We start from the raw sequence: 20,147 nt of genomic DNA on the forward strand, positions 1-20,147 counted from the left end.
TAAATACACACAATATGGAATCTACTCTGGACACACAAAATGAAGTCGCTGCCTCCTCTGCCTGAGACAATAAATGACAGTGACAAGGACAGTAATCCACACCAGGTCCCACAAGAGGAGTGCACAGTGTCACATCCACTTTGTAGGGGCAGGGTGGTGAAGATGGGCAGGTCCCTGACTACTGCTCGGAAGCCAGGTGCCAGGGCAGGCGGTTTCCAAACCTCCCTGTGGGGTTCTCTGTCTACTCTTTTGTCAAAACGAGTCTAAAGCCATGTACTGCTTTATTTTGTGAAGTTCCAAAACATTCAACGAACAAATGTGGCTCGTTTACCAAACCTGCTTGTATTAAACAAATTTGAACTGTAGTTGAGAGCACCTAGATGGATGAGCTTGTTTAGACAGTCGTTCTCGACCAGTAAATCCTGTTTTGCACTTAAAAAAACAAAAAAACAAAAAAAAACATGCTCAAGCCCAAATTGCTTAAGCTTTGTCATGATTACAAGTGGCAAGGGCATGTGCTCACTTATGATTTTTAAAAATTGCCTGCTTGTCAACCTCCTCGGGGCATAGGCACAAATGTTCGTTTATCAGACAAATGCCTTTTCCATGATAAAAATTTTAACCTGTTTTTGCCACTTTGATGAGTCAAGCACGAGGAACCCAAAATAATCTGGCAGCAGCAGGCTGGAGAAGGACAGAGCTAACAGTAAGGGGTGCCTCTTTCACTTTGATTAATGCCCTTACTTGCTTACAGTCTCCTTCTACAGTCTGAGTTCATTTTATTTTCAGTCCTGTGGGTTCAAGTCAAATTGCATGACTTATGCAAAGTACATAATTCAAGTATGAACAAAGCTTGACTCTCTGTTTAAAAAAAAACAAAACATAAAGTCAAGGCACTGAGTCCCAGAGGAATCCTTCGTTTATAAACATTTGGATTGGTTTGCACATTTCTTTGCTCCATTCACTGCATTAAAAACTACAGCTGGTTTCCGTTTATACCTAATATAGATATTCAGCATTTGTGGGTAAATTTGTTACCAGGTTCAGCTATTCTAATCTCAATTTTTAAAAATAAAATGCTTACCAGATGTAACATTTCTGCTTAAGTTCTTAGAATTTAAACATTTTTATGAGGTTGCTTTTTACATTTGTTTGTAGGATGTTCACGGAAGCAATATGGTGACAATTTACCAATGACTAAAAATGCCTTTGGATGATATTTTAGCCTAAATTCTTAGGAAAGTCCAGTGCTACTTTAAACATCTACATTTTGCCTAAAGATGTAGGTGGGAACTTCTGCTTTCTAACTAAGTCTATAGTAGCTATCATTTATTGAAAACGTACAACGTACTCAATATTTTAGCTATCCCTGATAGCTCAGCTGGTAAAGAATCCACCTACAATGCAGGAGACCCTGGTTCTATTCCTGGGTCGGGAAGATCCCCTGGAAAAGGGATAGGCTACCCACTCCAGTATTCATGGGTTTCCCTGGTGGCTCAGATGGTAAAGAATCTGCCCACGTTGCGGGAGACCTTGGTTCAATCCCTGGCTTGGGAAGATCCCCTGAGGAGGGCATGGCAACCCACTCCAGTATTCTTGCCTGGAGAATCCCCATGGACAGAGGAGCCTGGTGGGCTACAGTCCATGAGGTCACAAAGAGTCAGACATAACTGAGCAACTAAGCACAGCACATGTTATTTAATTCTCACCCAATGCCATTTCCTTCTCCAGGGGATCTTCCCAACCTGGGGATCCAACCCAGGTCTCCCGCATTGTAGACAGACGCTTTACCATCCGAGCCACCAGGAATAATCCTGCAAGATGAGTTATCATCACCTTTAGGTGAGGAACTAATTAAGATTACCAGTCACACACAGCAGAGTTAGGATTCAAACCAAGTCCAGTTGATTCCAAAGTCTGGGTCTTTCCACCAATCTAAAGAGGATAAAAGCTGCTTCATCCACACTCTGCCCTGATGTGAGAATCTTCTTACTGCGCAGACTTGCGGTAGAGAAGACTTCCACTCCCTGGAGCCAGGATCATCCCTGTTTAGATGAAACAGTTTCAACTCTCCAGGCTCTGGGAACCGTGGGTACCAACTGCAGACAGTTTGGACCAGCAAGTGGAAAAGAATAAGAGAAGAGGAATTAACTAGACTGTGTTGGAAAGTTAAGGGTAGAAACCAGGATAACAATTTTGGTCAGAGATTTGTCATCATTTGGAAATGTTTTATCAGGCGAGATCAGTGGAAAAGCTTATGTATCCATCTGAACAAACTACTTCACCTAATGAAGTCCCGTCTTTCTGTGGTACAGATGAGGAAACCAAGGTTATGAGAGATATGGTCATTGGTCCAAGATCACACACTTAATAAGTGAGTTTACTCATTTCCTATATTAAAATTTTTCTACAAGCTTGCATTTGTGGGTATATCTGTTATCTGGTTGTTAGATGGTCCTAGTCTAAATTATCAAAGAAAAATCAGTATAACAATCAAGATGGACCTGGTTTCTACTCACAAATAGTATTTCTGTCCTAAACAGATATAAGTCTGTATGATGAGTTCCTTCCCCAAAAATATTTTATTTTTTATTTTTTAAAGGATTTTTTTTTTTTTTGATGCAGACCATTGTTAAAGTCTTTATTGAATTTTTTACAATATTGCTCCCATTTTATGTTTTGGTTTTTTGGCTGTGTGGCATATGGGATCTTAACTCCTGGCCAGGGATTGAACCTACACCCCCTGCATCAGAAGGCGAAGTCCCAACCACTGGACCACCAGGGAAGTCCCCCTAACACATTTTTAAAACGAACTTTTGAATGGGAAATTTTGCTCAACCAAGTTTAGTGTTTCAAGTGCATCATTTTAACAATTACCTCTTTATGTGGACATCTGCTTTTACCCCCATTTAACATCCCTTCCAGCTCTGAAGGTTTGGGATTCTAAAAAATCCAGCCTAGCTTGCTTCCTAGGTTGGTTAGGCCAAGAGCTGCACTCTGAGCCTCCTGCTTTCAGGTTATATGGCCAGTTGACTGTCTTGCTCATTGGCAGTAATTCTAGATGGCAACCAGAGAGTTTGAAAACAGGGCTTTCTAATCAACTCTATGAGCTCTAGCCTGCTCGGGATAGAAATATAAGAGGAGGATTATCTCTCTCAACGCTCCTAAGGCAGTAGAACAAAGGGTTAGATAAATGGACGAGCATGATGAGTTTGAGCTCCCAGAAGCCTGCTCCAGTTCTTTTGTTGCTATTGTTCAGCCACCCAGTCATCTTTGACTCTTTGCGATGCCATAGTTGGCAGCACGTTAGGCTTCCCTGTCCTTAAGCATCTCCCGGAGTTTGCTCAAGACATGAGCTTTCTCACTTTCATCCATCAGCATCTGTATAATATGTGGGTAAGGAGCACACATTTGATGGCAAGGAGCCCTGGGGACCAAACTGAGGTTACCCTCAAGGAAAGGGCTGCAGGGAGCAGGGAATGTGAACCATGGGGCTTTAGACTGAGACAAAGTGGTGACTGACTTTGTGTTTCCAGGGAGACTGTGGTAGACAACATCCCACTTCACCCTCATCCAGCTCAGACTCTCCTGTGGGAATACTGTCAGCAGGGCTCTCCATCATTTTCAATATCGCAACCTCAGCTCTAGCAGGAGATTGCCCCTGCTCTCACTGTGCAGCGCACTGGAAACGTGGCGCTAATAAGCATCTCGCTTGCCCACAAGGCCAAGAGCATTCCTGCATCCTCAGTTGCACACTGGTTTGCAGTCATCACCGTTTGCCACTCCCCAGATGGAGAGCAAACAGAACAACAGGGTCTTCTAGATCCTGAACTGACCAAAGACATTCAGCAAGAAGGCTGAATTTCTTCTTTCTAGAGAGATTGGCAACTAGTTTGAAGAGGGAAGGTGGGGATGTAAATGAAGGTAGAGAAGGAAGAAATCTTAAAGATGGGGAAAATCTATCCTCACATGAGAGGATAATCCTCTCCTTGTATCTATGTGCATCCTGGGCAACAAATATTCCATGACAACCTGGGAACAAAGTCATTTGCTTTTTTTTCTCTCAGATAAATGACTTCGTATTTCCTAAAGGTCATGACCATCAACCTCTTCTCACCAGAGCAGCTTAACAAACCTCAGTGAATCTTTACTTCCTTTGCACTAAAGATAAAAGCACAGTAGTTTTTGTTGTATTGAACTATCTGCCTTTACTCATGTCTCTGGCTGGCACCCTGTGAGACCTGTGTCTCTCCCATGGCAAACAGAGCATTGCCTAATGCGATGGAGGGACTTCTACGGGTAGGCTCTTAATTGACCAACACCAAATTAGGGGTCCTTTCTCTGCTCCACTCCCAGTGGAATCTTCAGCTTTATCTCTTGAAACCACTTCCTAAAATGAGAAAACTTGTTCCATGAGTTAAGGAACAGATCTGGGGACTAAAAATACCTATGGAAGTCTTTCAAGTTCTTAATCACTTGTTTACCAAGGTGGGGGGCGGGGGCACAAGTTGTCTGGCGAGCAGACCACAGGCTATGCTTACATCTGTCCCTCCTAGAACAGGGAAAGGGGAGACAGAAATTAAGAGCGGCCTGATGACAACACCACAGCCTCCAAAATGTGCCTCAATATTTCCCCACGCTGTCAGTGGCAGAGCCCATTACACAGAATTACAGGATGGGCAAGGCACTTGGGAAGATGTCATCTAGACCCTTTCTTGAAGGGAGGAGAAAATCAGATTCAGGGAGTGTGATATCTGAAGACCTCAGCAACCAGGATAAAAGCCAGATTCCTAAATTACGAGTATTCTACTCTTTGTAGTTCAACACACTGGCTCAACTAATTAAAAAAAAAAATCCACCTTTCACTTGAGCGGATGCCTCAAAAATGATTATAGAATAAGTGAGTTAACAAATAGATTCCAGTATAGAGGGTTTTAACTTCTTTCCCAATTCCTCCCAGAAGAAAATGTTTAGCTATTTAACTTTTTTAAAGCTCAACAGAACATAATTTTAAGCAAAAATAGTAAATATCAGCCAAAATTATCACCTGAGACCCAGTATCATTTGAGAAGTATCAAGAGAAGCAGACTTGATTGCTATATTAAGTCAATCAGATTAAGTTCAGCCAGCTGAAGTAGCCTTTATCCTATTTGGTTTGCAAAGAAAAAAAAAAATCTCATGAGTTAGCATTAGCAGCTAAAAATAAGTTGCAGGTTTCATTTTCCGTTGTTCAGTACAGTTTTGAAACCAAAAGGTGCAAAACTAGGAGATTCACCAACGCCTACTGAAGATCAACAACTCAAATAGTCAGTCCCCTTTCGGGCACAGCGTCCTGATTACAACTCACAGCCAGGCCTGAGACACGTACACTTGGGCCCCTCTCCCCATGGTCTCTTGAGATGACTGCCCCTAATAAATAAGATGCGGCAGGAAATTAGGGGCTGAGGCCAGTCCTGGGTGGGGGACAGTGGCTTGTGTGTGTTTCTTGTCATATCCGGATAGAATGCCACGTAGACAGCAGCCCCATAGGCACAGCTTTTATCCTAGATGGCGCTGGGGACCCCTCCACAAAACAACTGAGTAAAGAATGCTAGAATTTCGCTCGGATGAGGCCCCGAAGGTAATGAGCACAGCGGGGAGCCCTTGACCTAAATGCCCCAGGACCTTGTGCAATTCCCTACTGCGAACCCCTGCAGCTCACGATAAGTTTAATTTCAAAACTGTCTTCCCAGGGCCAAGTCTGGCAAAAAGGTGTTTGACAGAGGTGCAAATGCTTCAGAGGGAAGGCAGCCATTGCAGGCTGGGGCGTTCAGCTGTGGCACGGGCCCGGAGAGAGCAGAGCTGGTGAGAGAAAGCCCTCTACTGAATGAGAGTGGTGGGGGGTGGGGGACGTGCAGAGAAGGGTTAATCTCCTTCCATTAGAGGAGGGGCCCTTTGGTGGAGGTGAAGAGAATAATCTGTATGAAGAGCAGGGATGATAAAGAGCCATTCCAGAGAAGAAATTACCGTGCTGGGGCTGGAAGGATGATTCGTCCTAGAGTTTCACCGTGAGACCGTTTCTTAGATCTGAGTCTTCACCTCGCTTTGAAGTTACAGCCTCAGGGTGGGGGAAGGGGGGATCTTCACACGTAGCCCTGCAAGACTTGAGCTTCGATTGCATCTGAGATGGGCCAACTCTGACTGACTGCAAGATGCAGAGGGTGAGGCCAAAGCCATTAGGACGCCGCCTTAGAAGCCGAACCATAAATTAGCAATAAACAATGGGAGTTGCTCACAACAGAGAAGCCAGTGGCTGAATCCCCCTTTCTTGGGGCAGAGGAACAACCTCTCTCTTTAATTAAACTTAAACTTTTAAAAAGTTGTTTTTAATAGTTTGGGGGGAACTAGTTTACAATTCACAAGAAGTTGCAAAAACAGTACGGTAGCTGTATGATGTCACCTGCCTTCTCAAAATGATACTGTCTTGTATCAATACTACTGTAATACATTCTCTAAACCAAGAAGGTAATACTAATACTGGTACAACACTGTTAACTTAGGTACAGACTACTCCTTCAGATTTTAGCAGTTTTTACATGTACTTGTGTGTGTGTGTGTGTGTGTGTGTGTGTGTGTGTCAAGAGTTCCATGAAATGTTATCACATGTGAAGACTGGAGTGGCTGTCAACACAATCCTGATACAAGATACACCATCACCACAAAGAACCCCCTGCGTGACCCCACCATAGTCACACCTTCCCCCGAGCCTAGCCACTGGCACTGATCTGTTCTCAGCACTGTAATTTTGCCCCTTTGATAATGTGATATACATGGAATCTTGCAGTCTGTAACCCTTTAGGACTGACTTTCTCTCACCCAGCAGAAAGCCCTTAGGAGCATTCAAGTTGGATGGGTAGATGTGACTTTTTATTGCTGAATAGTATTCCATGATATGAATGTATCAGTTTGTTATCCATTCACCCACTGAAGGGCATTTGGCGGGTATCCAGTTTTAAGCTAGAACAAATAAAAAGGCTATCAATATTCATGTGACTGCTAAGTTGCTTCAGTGAAGTCCAATTCTTTGAGATCCTATGGCTCCTGCGTCAATGGAATTCTCCAGACTAGAATACTGGAGTGGTTTGCCATGCCCTCCTCCAGGGGACCTTCCTGACTCAGGGATCAAACCCAAGTCTCATGTCTCCTGAATTGGCAGGCAGGTTCTTGACCATTAGTGCCACCTGGAAGCCCCATTTGTGAAGGTACTTAGGTTCATTTGTGTAAACCTAAATTATCATTTCTCTTCTGTAAATATCCAAGAGTGGGAATTTATGGTATATATATGCTAACCTTTATTAAAAACTATCAAACTTTTTCAGAGTGTTACACCATTTATACTCCCACCAGCAACGTATGAGTGATCCATTTTCTCTACATCCTCACCAGCATTTGGTAACATCAGTTTTTTTTTTTTTTTAATTTTAGCCATCCTGATAGATTCATCGGGGCTCATTTTGATGGTCCCCAGTCAAGGTTGCAGTCACTTGTGGGGCCTCCAAAGCTTGACTGGTGTGGCTTCAGGTCTCTCTCACTGTTCCAGCTTTCCAAATACTGTCTACATAGCAATGTGCTGTTTGGCATTTTGATGATGGAAAATGAGGCTCTTGATATGGGGTGAGGCCTCAGGTTTGTCCAGTTGCTCCTGACATCAGTAGTAGGACTTCACCATCTGGGAATGTTGGGTTTCTTTAAGGCAGTATTTCTTGGCCCAACCAGCAGACTTGATACCGGTGACATTCACTCCGTGGAGTAATATGAAGGCCATGATATAACAGCCATGTGGTGGGGACAGACTTTGCCTGGGCTGGGGTCTTCCTGAAGCTTTAGCCAGAGACTGTGTAAGTGCTTTTTATTCCTAAAGTTAGTACCTTATCAGCATGGGGTGGTGGGATGGTGGTGGGACATAAAGTCAGCACAGACAGGTAAGGACGGGACCACCAGTGGCACTTGTCAGATGTCAGGGGCCCCACTGAACACTTCTTGCCCTTGGACCTTCTACTCTGTTGGCTGCTCAAGACTCTCCTGCAGCATGTGGACAGCTTGTCTGGATGTCATGGACCTCTGGTTTCTACCTCCTGGGAGTTAGATTTGAGGCAACGTGTCACCACCACAGGGAGCTTCCCAACCTAGGGATCCAGGTCCTGCCAGCAAGCAGAATTCCATCTGAGTAGCAGAAGGTGCCTCAGCCAAGAAAGGTGTTAAGATGACAAAGGAAATGGGCTTTGAAAAGGGCCAGTCCCAGGGGGATGACTCAAACAGCCCCAGCCATGTCGAAAGTCATCCTCCAACTGTTGTACTCCTGATTCAAGGGAGGCTGTGAACCTTCCCAGAACCCATACCCATCAAGACCCTGCTTCCACAGGTTTGGCCAGGAGGTCAAGAATCAGGAGGGCAGTGATCCTGCATGAGGACAGCCAAGAGATAATGGAGACCCTGCACAGAAGCAGGGAAGCTCGGTGATCCTGGGTAGATTCCCTCATGCTTCTGTATGGAAGACGGATGCTGTGAAGGTTCTCCTCTGGGTTCCTCTCGGTTCTGGCTCTTGTGCTTCACCTGGTGCATTCACAGGAGATGCATGTAAACTTGGGCATGGAGGAATCTAGATGGTGTCTTACAGAACCTGATCATGAACTGGGGACTGTTGGGGGCTGAACAGTCTCTGGAAGCTGAACTTGAGGCTGAACCTGAAAGCCAAACGATGAGATGGTGGTCTGATGACTTTGAGAAGAGTTATGCAGATGGGATGGATAGTCACACCTGCTCTTAGAAGGTGGTGAGAATTTTAGAATTTGGTTGTTGTTTATTCACTATGTTCTCTCATTTTCCAGGTTTCCATTCTTGGGGACCTTTTCTCTAACTCACTGCTCCATTTGGCCATGTGCTCTTACTTACCTCCCATCAGAAGGCAGCCAAGCACATAGCACCTTTCAGATACAATGAGGTAGGTGGAGATGGGGGCAGTACCTCACCTGACCATGAATTTGGGTAATGAGACTCCATCCTTAAGGCTGAACCACAGCAGCACCCCTCAGCTCTGGCTTCGGCTTTTCCACTCATGACTCCCGTGACCTAACATTTGCCCACAGTGTAAATCTTGCTCTGTTCCTGCTCTGTTCTCTTGGCTTCTGACTCTGGACCCCACCTCCTACTTGGCTCTTACGGCCTGGATCCACATGGCTGCCCTATGTCTTCCTCGGACTAAGTGTTATTATCTCGGTGCTCAGGGCACAAGGTAGTCTCTTATGGTGTCCCTCACAGGGTCTGGGCTGCCCACATGTGTCCTGAGATATGCCCTGCCTATCAGAAGGCAGATAAACATTCTCTGGTAGAACCAGGGGCTCACTTTAGGAGTCAGTCTTCTCACAGTGCCTTGTCTCTACTACTGTACCAGAGAAGAACAAATCTGACTCCATATTGGAGCTATTTCTCCAGCTCTAACCCTTGCACTCTGTTGCCTGTGCTTAGGCATGCTGGCTCAACACTTTGTGAAAAAGAATGCTGCCAGTAGTCCAAAATGTACATGATATCCCATTCTCAAGACTGTGACCTTTAAAAGTATAACACTTCTCCATTCATATAGAGATAAAAAGTTGCATAATAGAGCATAACATTTGTCTTGCTGGAGGTTTATAGGAACATTGTGACCAGATCTATGTAGAAGGCTGCAAGAACAAAGGATTCCAACATCTAGATGTTTGCAACAACCAGTCAAATCTGTTCCTGTTTTAGTATAAAAGAAGCCTGAACTCTAACTTGGGTAAGATGGTTGCTGGCTTTCTGAATAAAGTTGGTATTTTTTGACCCAACAACTTGTCTCTTAATTTATTGTCCTGTTGTGCAGTAAGCAGTACAAGCTAGGACTTAGTAATGCTACTCAGAGGTTGGGTGGATCCAGGCCCTTTGTCACTCAAGTTCTAGTTCTTCCTCTGCCACTAGATCTCTGCGTAACAACCACAAGTGAGTAAATGAACTATTCTGTGGCTCAGTTATCTTATACTTACAGTAAAGTTTCCAAACTCCCTAGCTGATAAACTTTCAACTGTATCATATCACGATTAAGGAGAAATCTAAAATTCAGAAGCCAAAAAACACCTTTAAGTTAAATTCTAGTTTGGATGTACTAGCTTACAGTTCCTTGACTTTTTTCTGTCTAGTAAGTATTGCTGATAAATGAGTGTTTATTAAATTGAACACAATATTATCAATAGTCCTCAGTGCATAGGTACTGGGAAGGTATATTAAAATACATATTCCTAGGCCCTCTCCTCAGAGCTTTCCATGCCACTGGGGCCTAGGAACATGCATTTTAACTTGAGAAACTGAAGGGGACTTAGATTTTGAAATAGACATTGGTGACTTTTCAGGGGCTGATTTACGCATTAGGAACTTTAAAAATAGGCCATTTGACCTACTGATTCAATTCTAGGAATTTTCCCTTAGATGTCCACGGAGATTTATTTATAAGAATGTTTTTACGTTTATAATAGCAGAACACTAGAGGCAATAAAAATGTACATAAAAAAGAATGGATAAATTAAGACATATCCATGCAATGGAAACACAGCCATTAAAAATAAAAATTTCAAAAGATCATTTAGTGACTTGGAAAAATGTTTACAACATAATGTTAAGTGGGGTGAAATCATTTAGTGACTTGGAAAAATGTTTATAACATATATAAAATTTAAAAAGAGGCATATAAAATAGCATTTCAATAATGTTCAAAAGAAGAAAAGAATATATATGAAAAAACTGACAAGAAATACATCAACATGTTAATATTGAATTGTTGGTTGGTTGTTAGATTACTGGAGATTGTTGGTTTCTTCTTGATACTTTTCTTTATTTTCCAGATTTTGTATAGTGACTAGTTATGGCTCTTTTTATTTGAAAAACAATGCTAAATTTTTTTTTTTTTAAGTAAAGAAAAAGAATTTGACTCATGAGGAATGAAAAGAGAGGGAAGAGAGACCTCTTAGGAGCCTGGTCCAGCCATGGCCTTGCTGCTGTAAGAGGACTTGGAAGACAGACTGAGTCTGGTGCTGGGGTGAATTTTAAACTACATTCTCTTTTGCAAAGTACCTTGGTATAGTCAATGCCCAGGAATTTGGGTCAACGAGAAAATCTTTTACACTAGATACTAATTTCTTGCTACATTCGAAGATAACAGACTATAGGAACAGGGACATGGGAGGGAATTCAGTTTGAACAACATCTTTACCGCTCTTGAGTTGATCTCATGCTTGTTGCCTCTGTGTATAATCCCCGTGGCCTCACCCTAGAGCACCATGCAGACTGACTGCACTCTGCTTAGGGGCTCCTGGACAGATGATAGGCTTCATTCCAGCTTGGGAGACTCCACCCAGGGCCAGAGCTTCCATGGAGCTTCCAGCCTTCTTCCATGGAGGCTTTCAAAGCCTCCTCTGGCCAATGCACTGGGAGCCCCATTGAATGCCAGGAAGCATCTTTTTTTGGCAGACAGATGGCTCAACTTTACTTTCTCTCATGGATCTCAGTGATCCATGAGTCAAACCTGAGTAAGAGTAGAAGACTCTTGGTTAGGCCCCTGGCCTAGGGGGCCTAACCTTTCCAAATGTCCTTGAAATTTTTATACCACATGCTTTGGCTAGTTAGGAAATGGTGCTAAGGATTTCAGGTTCAAGTCAATTTAGAAAAATCAATAAATAAATATGCTTGCAGTATTATTAGCAATATCAAAATCCAAACACCAATACTGATCACAAAGACGGTAATTGTTTTCATCAACACCCTAACTTGCCACATATTTTCCTAAGTTGTCCAAACCATTTCACATATATTACCTTACTTATTCTGACAGAATCTCAGCTTTACACTTTTAAAAATACCATTTCGGAGGTGGGAGGAAGCTATAAAGTTCTGATGAAAACCAGAGGCTTGAGTTAAAAACAAAACCCTGAAGTCTTCAGTGTGGTGTTTTCCAACTGTGTTCTTGACAAGAAGTCAGGGGATTTCAGCATGAGAAATCACGAAGCCCCATTACCATGAATTCTCAGCTTTGGTGACTGTGATGTGGCCTGATTGCAAAATCTTCCAAAGGGAGTAACAGAACATTCATAATACTGACCCAGGGCAAGAGGGGGGCGTGTACTTCTATGCCCTGAAAAGTATAAAACTTTTAACCTGGGGTTAAAAATAATCAACTGGTCCAAGCACTGCCTGCATCAGCCAACTGTGCCCAGACCACATCTGAATCAATAGACATGACCTAAGTTCTGAAAAGACTATGTAGCCTCACATTGAATTGTACCCCTCATATGAATCGGTGAATGGGAAAAAAACCAAACATATTACATATATATTAAACTGAATCACCTTGCTATACACCAGAAACTAACACAACATTGTATAAATCAACTATACTTCATGGCAACCCACTCCAGTACTCTTGCCTAGAAAATTCCATGGATGGAGGAGCCTGGTGGGCTACAGTCTATGGGGTCACAAAGAGTCGAACACGACTGAGTGACTTCACTCACTTCAACAAAAATTTTTAACTAAGCTAAAATATAAAATTATAAGTTAAGGAAGCTTGAGAAAGTTTAACTTTCCCCATAATATCTACTTTGATGCATTTTTGAAAACGTTGAAGGTCAAAGTATTTACAAAGTGTGCTTGTTACCCCTGCCTCACTGGTGGGTCTGTAGTGTTAACCTAGCATGCTGTACCAGCCGGATGAAGGGGTTGTGTAGATGGCAGTGAAATTTTGATTTGGTGGTAGCATATCTCTCTCTGCCACACTAGGCAGCTAGACATTAAAAATCAAGTTGATCCCAGCTCACTCCCTCACTCCTATGTCAATTCCTGCATCCTTAGTACTTTGAGGAGTCATTCTTACATGGCAGTTGAAGTTAACAATCTGTGACTAACAGTCTCCCCAGTGAATAGACCCTGACTCCTTTTCCTTCTTGACCACGGTCTTGACCCCGCCCTTCCTGGCAGACTCCTTTAGGCTTGGACATGTAGCAATAGATCGTTGCCACTCGACGCCAGCTTTTGAAACCTGGTACTTGTTCTCAGCTTACTCCTTGTGGCTGCTCCCTAGTTGCAGGTCCTGGGCTCTCCCAGTTAACTTGGTTTTATCTTTAGTTTTCTCCACTAACCCAGCCAGCTCTCCACTCAGTAGGTTCTTTTGGGATCCACCAAACCAAGAAAGGCAATGGCAACCCACTCCAGTACTCTTGCCTGGCAAATCCCATGGATGGAAGAGCCTGGTAGGCTGCAGTCCATGGGGTCGCTAAGAGTCGGACACAACTGAGCGACTTCACTTTCATGCACTGGAGAAGGAAATGGCAACCCACTCCAGTGTTCTTGGCTGGAGAATCCCAGGGACGGGGGAGCCTGGTGGGCTGCCGTCTACGGCGTCACACAGAGTCGGACACAACTGAAGCGACTTAGCAGCAGCAGCAGCAAACCAAAAAAATGGACTTTCAAAGCCTGAAGCATTTTTGCAACAAATCCACTCATTCTTCTATCCCACTCCTCCTGATGTGAGGGACTGCGCGGGGGCGAGGCAGCAGTAATAGGAGATGAGGCCAGGCTCTGAGAGCTGTGTTAAGTCAGTCAGTAGCTGGCCTTCCCGCACAATGGACAATGTGTATTCTTCAGGGTGTGGGTGTGAGCACCAGAAATGTCAAGTCCAGGAGTAAGATATAATCCAAAATCAGAGTGTCTAGCCAGATACTGACAATGAAACTAGAGAAGTAGGTACCAGGCAGCTCAGGCAAGGACTGGAAACCATTTTTATAGTCTGTGTGCTGCTGAAGTGAGCACGTGCAGCCCCTTTGTATTGGAGATCTTTACGATGCCTTGCGGCCATCATAGAGGCACCACCATATGGTTTCCGATATTTTCCAGCAAGGGGGATACTGCACCAAGACCAACAATGATGAAAAGACTGCATAACATATAAAACCAGTTCAGGGTTCTTCAAACAGGGCTTATAACCTTACCACTCATGATTGCAATAAATGTTTTGCAACTTTTCCTGAAAAGAAAACGCTAGAACTATACATCAAATCCTTTGGGTAGAATTAATACTCTCAGCTGGAGCCTTTTTTAGTTTACTTTCACATGTTTCTCTTATAACTTGGTTTCAGGATCCCATCTTGTCAGGAATTTCCCCCTCTACCCCCCAACATTAAAAATTATGCCAAGATCTAGAGCAGTGTAGCTTCCCAAAGCCCCCAGGAGCAAACCGAACCATAAGCTAAAAAAAAGAAAAGAAAACAATCCACCAAGAGCTTTCCTAATGACCACTAGGAGAACAGAATTCTATTGGACAATTCCTACAAGCATGACAGAGCCAGAATGGTCTTAAACCAAAAGGACCCTGGAGGGGGAAAAAGTGGGGGGAAGAATGCCTTTTGTGGTTCACTGGCCACTGGTGGCCTAGTGGAGCTTATGTAAAGGCTCAGCATTAGGACAGACAGAGGCATCTTGAAAAATCTGCTCCTTGTCCTGACGCTGCTATGTCACTTTAGTCGTGTCCGACTCTGTGCGACCCCATAGATGGCAGCCCACCAGCCTTCCCGTCCCTGGGATTCTCCAGGCAAGAACACTGGAGTGGGTTGCCATTTCCTTCTCCAATGCATGAAATTGAAAAGTGAAAGTGAAGTCACTCAGTTGTGTCCGACTCTTCACGACCCCATGGACTGCAGCCTACCAGGTGCCTCCATCCATGGGATTTTCTAGGCAAAAGTACTGGAGTGGGGTGCCATTGCCTTCTCTGGCTCCTTGCCCACTCCTTACCAAAAAGTGTTACTTATATTAATATAATTCTAAATATCTGATCTCTTTTTACTTCCCCCACTACTTCATTCTGCTATCTTATCTTTGAGTATCTCTAAGTTCCTCATTATGCCTTGCAGAGAGGACGACCTCTTCGTCAGAAACACTCCAGAGGTGTTACTGGAAAGTGGCTGCCCCCCATCCAGGGACTACATTTCCCAGATGCCTTTGCAGTTAGATGTGGTCATGTGACTAGAATTTTAGCCAATAGAATGTGAGTAGATGTGTCCTGGCCACTTCTAGGCAGGGGCCATAAAAATCTCCATGTGCACTTTTTCACACTCTTTTTTCCTCCTCCACTGGGAAGTGGAAACAATCCCAGATGATCTTTAAAACAACATACTGCAGAAGGTGGAGCCTCTCTCAACCTATGTCTCTGAATGAATGTGTGACCTCTATTGTTACATGACCAAGAAATAAACTTCTATTGTGTTTGAGTCATTATACCTTTTTCAGTCTATTACAGCAATTAGCCTATCTTAACTATTACTATTATCCTCTTTGATACAGCTGTTATTGTTGTGTGCAGAAGTCCCCATGCCTTCTTTCCTTTCCCTGTACCTTGCTGCTGCTGCTAAGTCGCTTCAATCGTGTCCAACTCTGTGCCACCCCATAGACGGCAGCCCACCAGGCTCCCCTGTCCCTGGGATTCTCCAGGCAATAACACTGGAGTGGGTTGCCATTTCCTTCTCCAGTGCATGAAAGTGAAAAGTGACAGTGAAGTCGCTCAGTCGTGTCCGACTCGTAGGGACCCCACGGACTGTAGCCCACCAGGCTCCTCCGTCCATGGGATTTTCCAGGCAAGACAACAAAATAAAAGAACAGATTTAGTCAACTAAATTCAAGCAGCCATTAGGGACAAATGACACTCACCAAATCAATGGTTGCAGCGTTCAGATCTTATAGCCAGATGAAGAGCGGTTTAGCAGAGCCTCACTTCAAGACAACCTGATATATTAAGATAAAACAAAAAGTAAAATGTAAGATCTACCAAACAGATGTATTAGCATGCAATGGTTAATCTTCAAAGGGTGTTGTCAGTTTACAAAGGAATCTGCCGCTCTTTTCCAGTAAGCAACAAGCTTCTCAATTGCATTTATAACATAAGATACATTTTTAAATACCCTTACCCCATCATTATAGAACAGAATTTATGAAGAACAATTCTTCTCGGCTAAGTACGCTATACAAAGACTAGATAATGACTCAGGAGATGACTTTGGATGCCAGGAGAACTGGGTATGATTTCTATGTCTGTGTGCTCTGCAATTCTTATGAACACGTTAAAACTTTTCTCGTGGGAACTTAACTTTCTTGGGTAGAAACTTCCAGAGCTTGTAAAATTATAGGCTACACCAAGACTTAAACTTGATTCAGTGAAATTAAAACAGACATCAAAGATACATTATCAGCAGTCTCTGCGTTTCATATCATCCCAGATGCAATGGCACAAGCAGGAATGAAAATAAGCTCTCTGAAAACAGGGAGATGAGACAGCGGAGGTGCACGAACTGGAACAACCACAGAGAACCAGAAATACGCTGCGTATGGGTGGCAGGTTGTGGTCATTTTCTTACCAGAGCTGCCAACTTTTAGCAGGTTAGGTGTGAAAATACCACTTGACAGCACAGGGCACATATTTGCCTAGAATGGGGTTTATTTTTGTTTCTGATGATTTGGTATAAGATCCAGGAAACAAACATTTCAGAACTCTGAACAAACATGCTGGCCGTCCAAAACAGAGCACTAGCGGGGAAGGACGAAGAGGAAACAGAACAAGAGGGGTGACGGGGAAAGGCACGATGTGGGCCCTTTTCACCAGAATTTGGCCTCACTCTGTGTGTGTGTATTTTTTTTTTTTTTTTTAAGAGGAAATGCATCCTGGTCTGGGCCTGTGGAGAAGAGAAAGATCAGAGAGATCCCCTCGGTGCCATGTTTGGAGGGTCTCCCAGATGCAGCCCCCACACCCTCCCCCTGGGCTGGGGCCTGCCAGGCGCAGGTGTCAGGGAACAAGATGGCGCCCCACAGTGAAGGGCGCGGTGTGAGGGGGTCTGGGGGCGGCCTGCACTTACTCCGAGGCGCTGGCTCCTCTGAAACCCAGACGCTGCCAATTCCCTGGGCTCAGGAGTTCTAACCGCCTTCTTGCTCTGGGTTCTTCACTTCTGGTCGAGATCAGCTCCACATATTTTTCTGATGATGTCACCCATTCTGACTTCCTACATTTTGAAAGTTGATATATAAGTAAAACCTTCCGTGAGGCTTCAAAAAAAAAAAAAAAAAAAAAAGCAGCAGCATAAAAGAAAAAGGTGTGCTGTGGGGCGATGGAGAGGAGGAGGAGAGAGGCAGTTGCCTCCTTATTTTGAGATTTGCTGCAGCCTGCGAATGCCACTCCCCAGCCAGTTTCCTGGCTGCAGAGGGAGGCCAGTGGCCGGGCGTGGGTGACGTCAGGGCCAGGCCTGAGTCATCGCCAGCGGCCCGTCTGCCCTGCCACTCGGAGGGGGACAAAAGGAACCTTTGATGTCCAGAGGCCCTCCTCTCGGGACACTCGCCTGTACGAGCAGCAGGCCAGAACATTCCTGCCGCCTCCCCACCCCCGGCCGCCCTTCCTACTTCCGGAACCGTCCCAGGCAGATTCAGCAAGGCCTCCTCAGGGGACATCGCCCTCCTGCATGGCAGAGGCAAGGCCACTCTCTGGCAAAGAAGCAGCAGCGGAGGGGGTTTCTCTGGGGATTTCTCACTTCACCCTCTGGCATCCCCCACCTCCCACTTCCCTGTGGTGCCACCTTACTCAGGGAATCACAGAGGTTCGAAAAGAGTGCGGGAAAGGTGGAAGGTGCTCTTGCCACCCTCCCTGGACAGCGCACAGTGCTCAGGGTCTATTCTCTGCCCTTGTGCCCTGACTCTGCGCCTCTGCACCCTGACCTCTGCGTACCAGTGTGAGTTTGTGCTGCCTGGATTCAAGGGGTCTTCTCTCTTTAAGAGGGGGATTTATATCCCAGTGCCTGCCACAGGGTGCAGTAAACGCACGTTGAATACATGAATGATAGTTTTAAAATAAAATTGTAGAGAACATATGTTGTGTACTTGTAGTGAATGTTGGCACTTCTGGGCTAAGTGATTTACAAAGATTATTTCATTTATGGTTTTCATGACAAAACTATGAGGCAGGTGCTGTTATTATCCCCAGCTCCTCAGATGAGGTGCTCAGAGAGATTAAGACACTTCTCTGAAGTCTCACAGCTAGTTAATGGTAGAATCTAGATCGTCTGATCTCAAACCCTGTGTTCTCAAGTATGACTGAGCGAATGAAGGAATATAGACCAAGAGCAGCCTGTCCAGGTGAGGGGAAATGGGAGTAATGATGGGGCTTGAAACCAAATCCTACAAGGAAATAGTGGAGCAATTAAGTACGATCTGTCTACAGTGGTAGGCCTCAGGCTCTTCTGATGGGTCAACACCACGTCTGAGGGTTGCTGGGATACCCAGAGTGGCCAGGGGGGTAAGTCCAGTCAGGTCCAAGTGGCAGTGAGGAGCCAGGAGGTTTGGTGGCACGTGGTGACTGCAGGATCTGAGATCACAGTGGACAGAACAGGAGCTGCGTCCTAGACTTGTCTTAATAGCCCTGTGGCCTCATGGGTGTAGAAGGGAGGCTGAGTGCAGCTCAAGGCATGAGCCTGGGGAAGACAGGACAGGGAAGGGCCTTCCCTGATGGTCCAGGGACTATGACCCTGTGCTCCCAATGCACAGGGCCCAGGTTCAATCCCTGGTCAGGGAACTAGATCCTACATGTCGCAACTTTTGCATGCGGCAACTAAAGATCCTGCGTGCCACAGCTAACACCCAGTGCAGCCAAATAAAAAAAAAGAAAAGGGAAGACATGAGAGCATTCTCAAAGACCCCAAGACTTGGAGAATGTGTTGGAACTACCATATCGTTTCAAAGCACCAGGAGGAGATGGGAGTGACAGGAGCCAGAACTGGATCTGATAGTGGCAGTCACAGCCCTGAGCACTGCCCTGCCAGGAATCAGCTGCCCTTCTGAGATGGAGTGAGAGCCCCTCTGGGGGTCGTGCTGGGGCAGGGTGAGGAGGGCTGGCAAGAGGAGAACATCTGATGAAGGGGCTATCCGGGCCCTGGATAAGAATGACCTTGGAGATCCCTTCTTCCGCTATGGTTCATAATTCTGTGGTTTGTACTTTTCCGTTATTCCAAGAGGAAGACAAAAGCCAGGACTTTTCAGCCCAGTGGGCAGTGGGCAGGGAGATGCTGGTGGCCTCAGTAAAGCCACTCCATGGCTCTTCTTTCCACCGTGGGACAGGACGTTCAGTCACGGGATCCCTCTACTGGGCTCAGGAAATCAATGCCTCTGTTCGTTGGGGACGTTGTGTTGTTACCTTGTTCCTGGAACCACTGCCAGTTGCCACTCTGAGGAATTACACCTGTGCTGTGGGGTCTGACTCCCCAGGCAGGCGGAATTAGCCAAAGTGAGTTTCAGAAGGGAGAAAGCCACATGCTTTGGACTGAGGGAGTAGTGACAACTGACCGGAGTCACTGTCAGCGTCCGCACAGAGCCTGACCTTGGGCCGAGGAAAGCACTGGAAGCTCCAGGCATGTTTTGGCACAGGCTTGCTGATTCTTTTCTTATCTACAGAAAACGTCTCTGGGCACCTCCCTGTTGCTTCCCCAAAGACTCCGTGGCCATGCTTGATTCACACACACGGGTGTTTATGTCTCTAATTAGACGAACAGAGGCTGATTATTTTTTCAGTCTACCTTGTGGGACCAAGAAAATGTGAAGAGAAAGATAAAGCGAAGACGGAGAAACAATGAGTAGGCACCAAGTGAAATGCTGCTCCTGGCATTGTTTACTCTGGGGGTTGATTCTAACAGTGAGGATTAAATCAGAGAATTGGGCCAAACATCTATTTGGGGACACAGAGGTGTAAGTACAGTGACACCCCAATCTCTATCCCATCTGGAGAGCCCTCCTCTTCAGTGCAATAAATGTGGTTATATACTGGAAATTCAAAAACAAAAGCAAAGGCTTAGAAGACTTACCTATCCTTACTGCCTCCAATTTCTCTCATTTCAACACCTTTTTAAAAACAATTTTTTAATTATTATGGTATAATTTTTATGTCAAAAAGTTAACCCACTTACAGTGTACACATCAATGGATTTTAGTCTATTCACAGAAGTGTGTGAACCATAACCTCATTTTTTAAGAAGTATTTATTTACCTATTTAATTTACTTGGCTGGGCTGGGTCTTAGTTGCAGC

General features: G+C 44.8%; 1 protein-coding gene across 6 annotated transcripts in view; it reads right to left on the reverse strand.

Annotated features, from left to right (window-relative positions):
- The window catches only part of ZBTB38 (zinc finger and BTB domain containing 38), a 128,410-nt gene extending 109,929 nt beyond the window's left edge, over window positions 1-18,481 (reverse strand). For 2 of the 6 annotated variants that reach the window (XM_006078035.4, XM_006078034.4), the window contains exons 1-2: window positions 16,941-17,398; window positions 15,742-15,816 (exon numbers count right to left, since the gene is read on the reverse strand). The gene's annotated coding sequence lies outside the window, so the exon portion shown is untranslated. Of the gene's footprint in view, window positions 1-15,741; window positions 15,817-16,940 lie in introns of all 6 variants that reach the window. The other 4 variants (XR_006552677.2, XR_006552679.2, XM_025290819.3 and 1 more) reach the window with 3 other exon arrangements.
- Between the last annotated feature and the right edge of the window lie 1,666 nt (window positions 18,482-20,147).

The sequence above is a fragment of the Bubalus bubalis genome, chromosome 1 (genome assembly GCF_019923935.1).
Source record: "Bubalus bubalis isolate 160015118507 breed Murrah chromosome 1, NDDB_SH_1, whole genome shotgun sequence".
Taxonomy (NCBI): domain Eukaryota; kingdom Metazoa; phylum Chordata; class Mammalia; order Artiodactyla; family Bovidae; genus Bubalus; species Bubalus bubalis.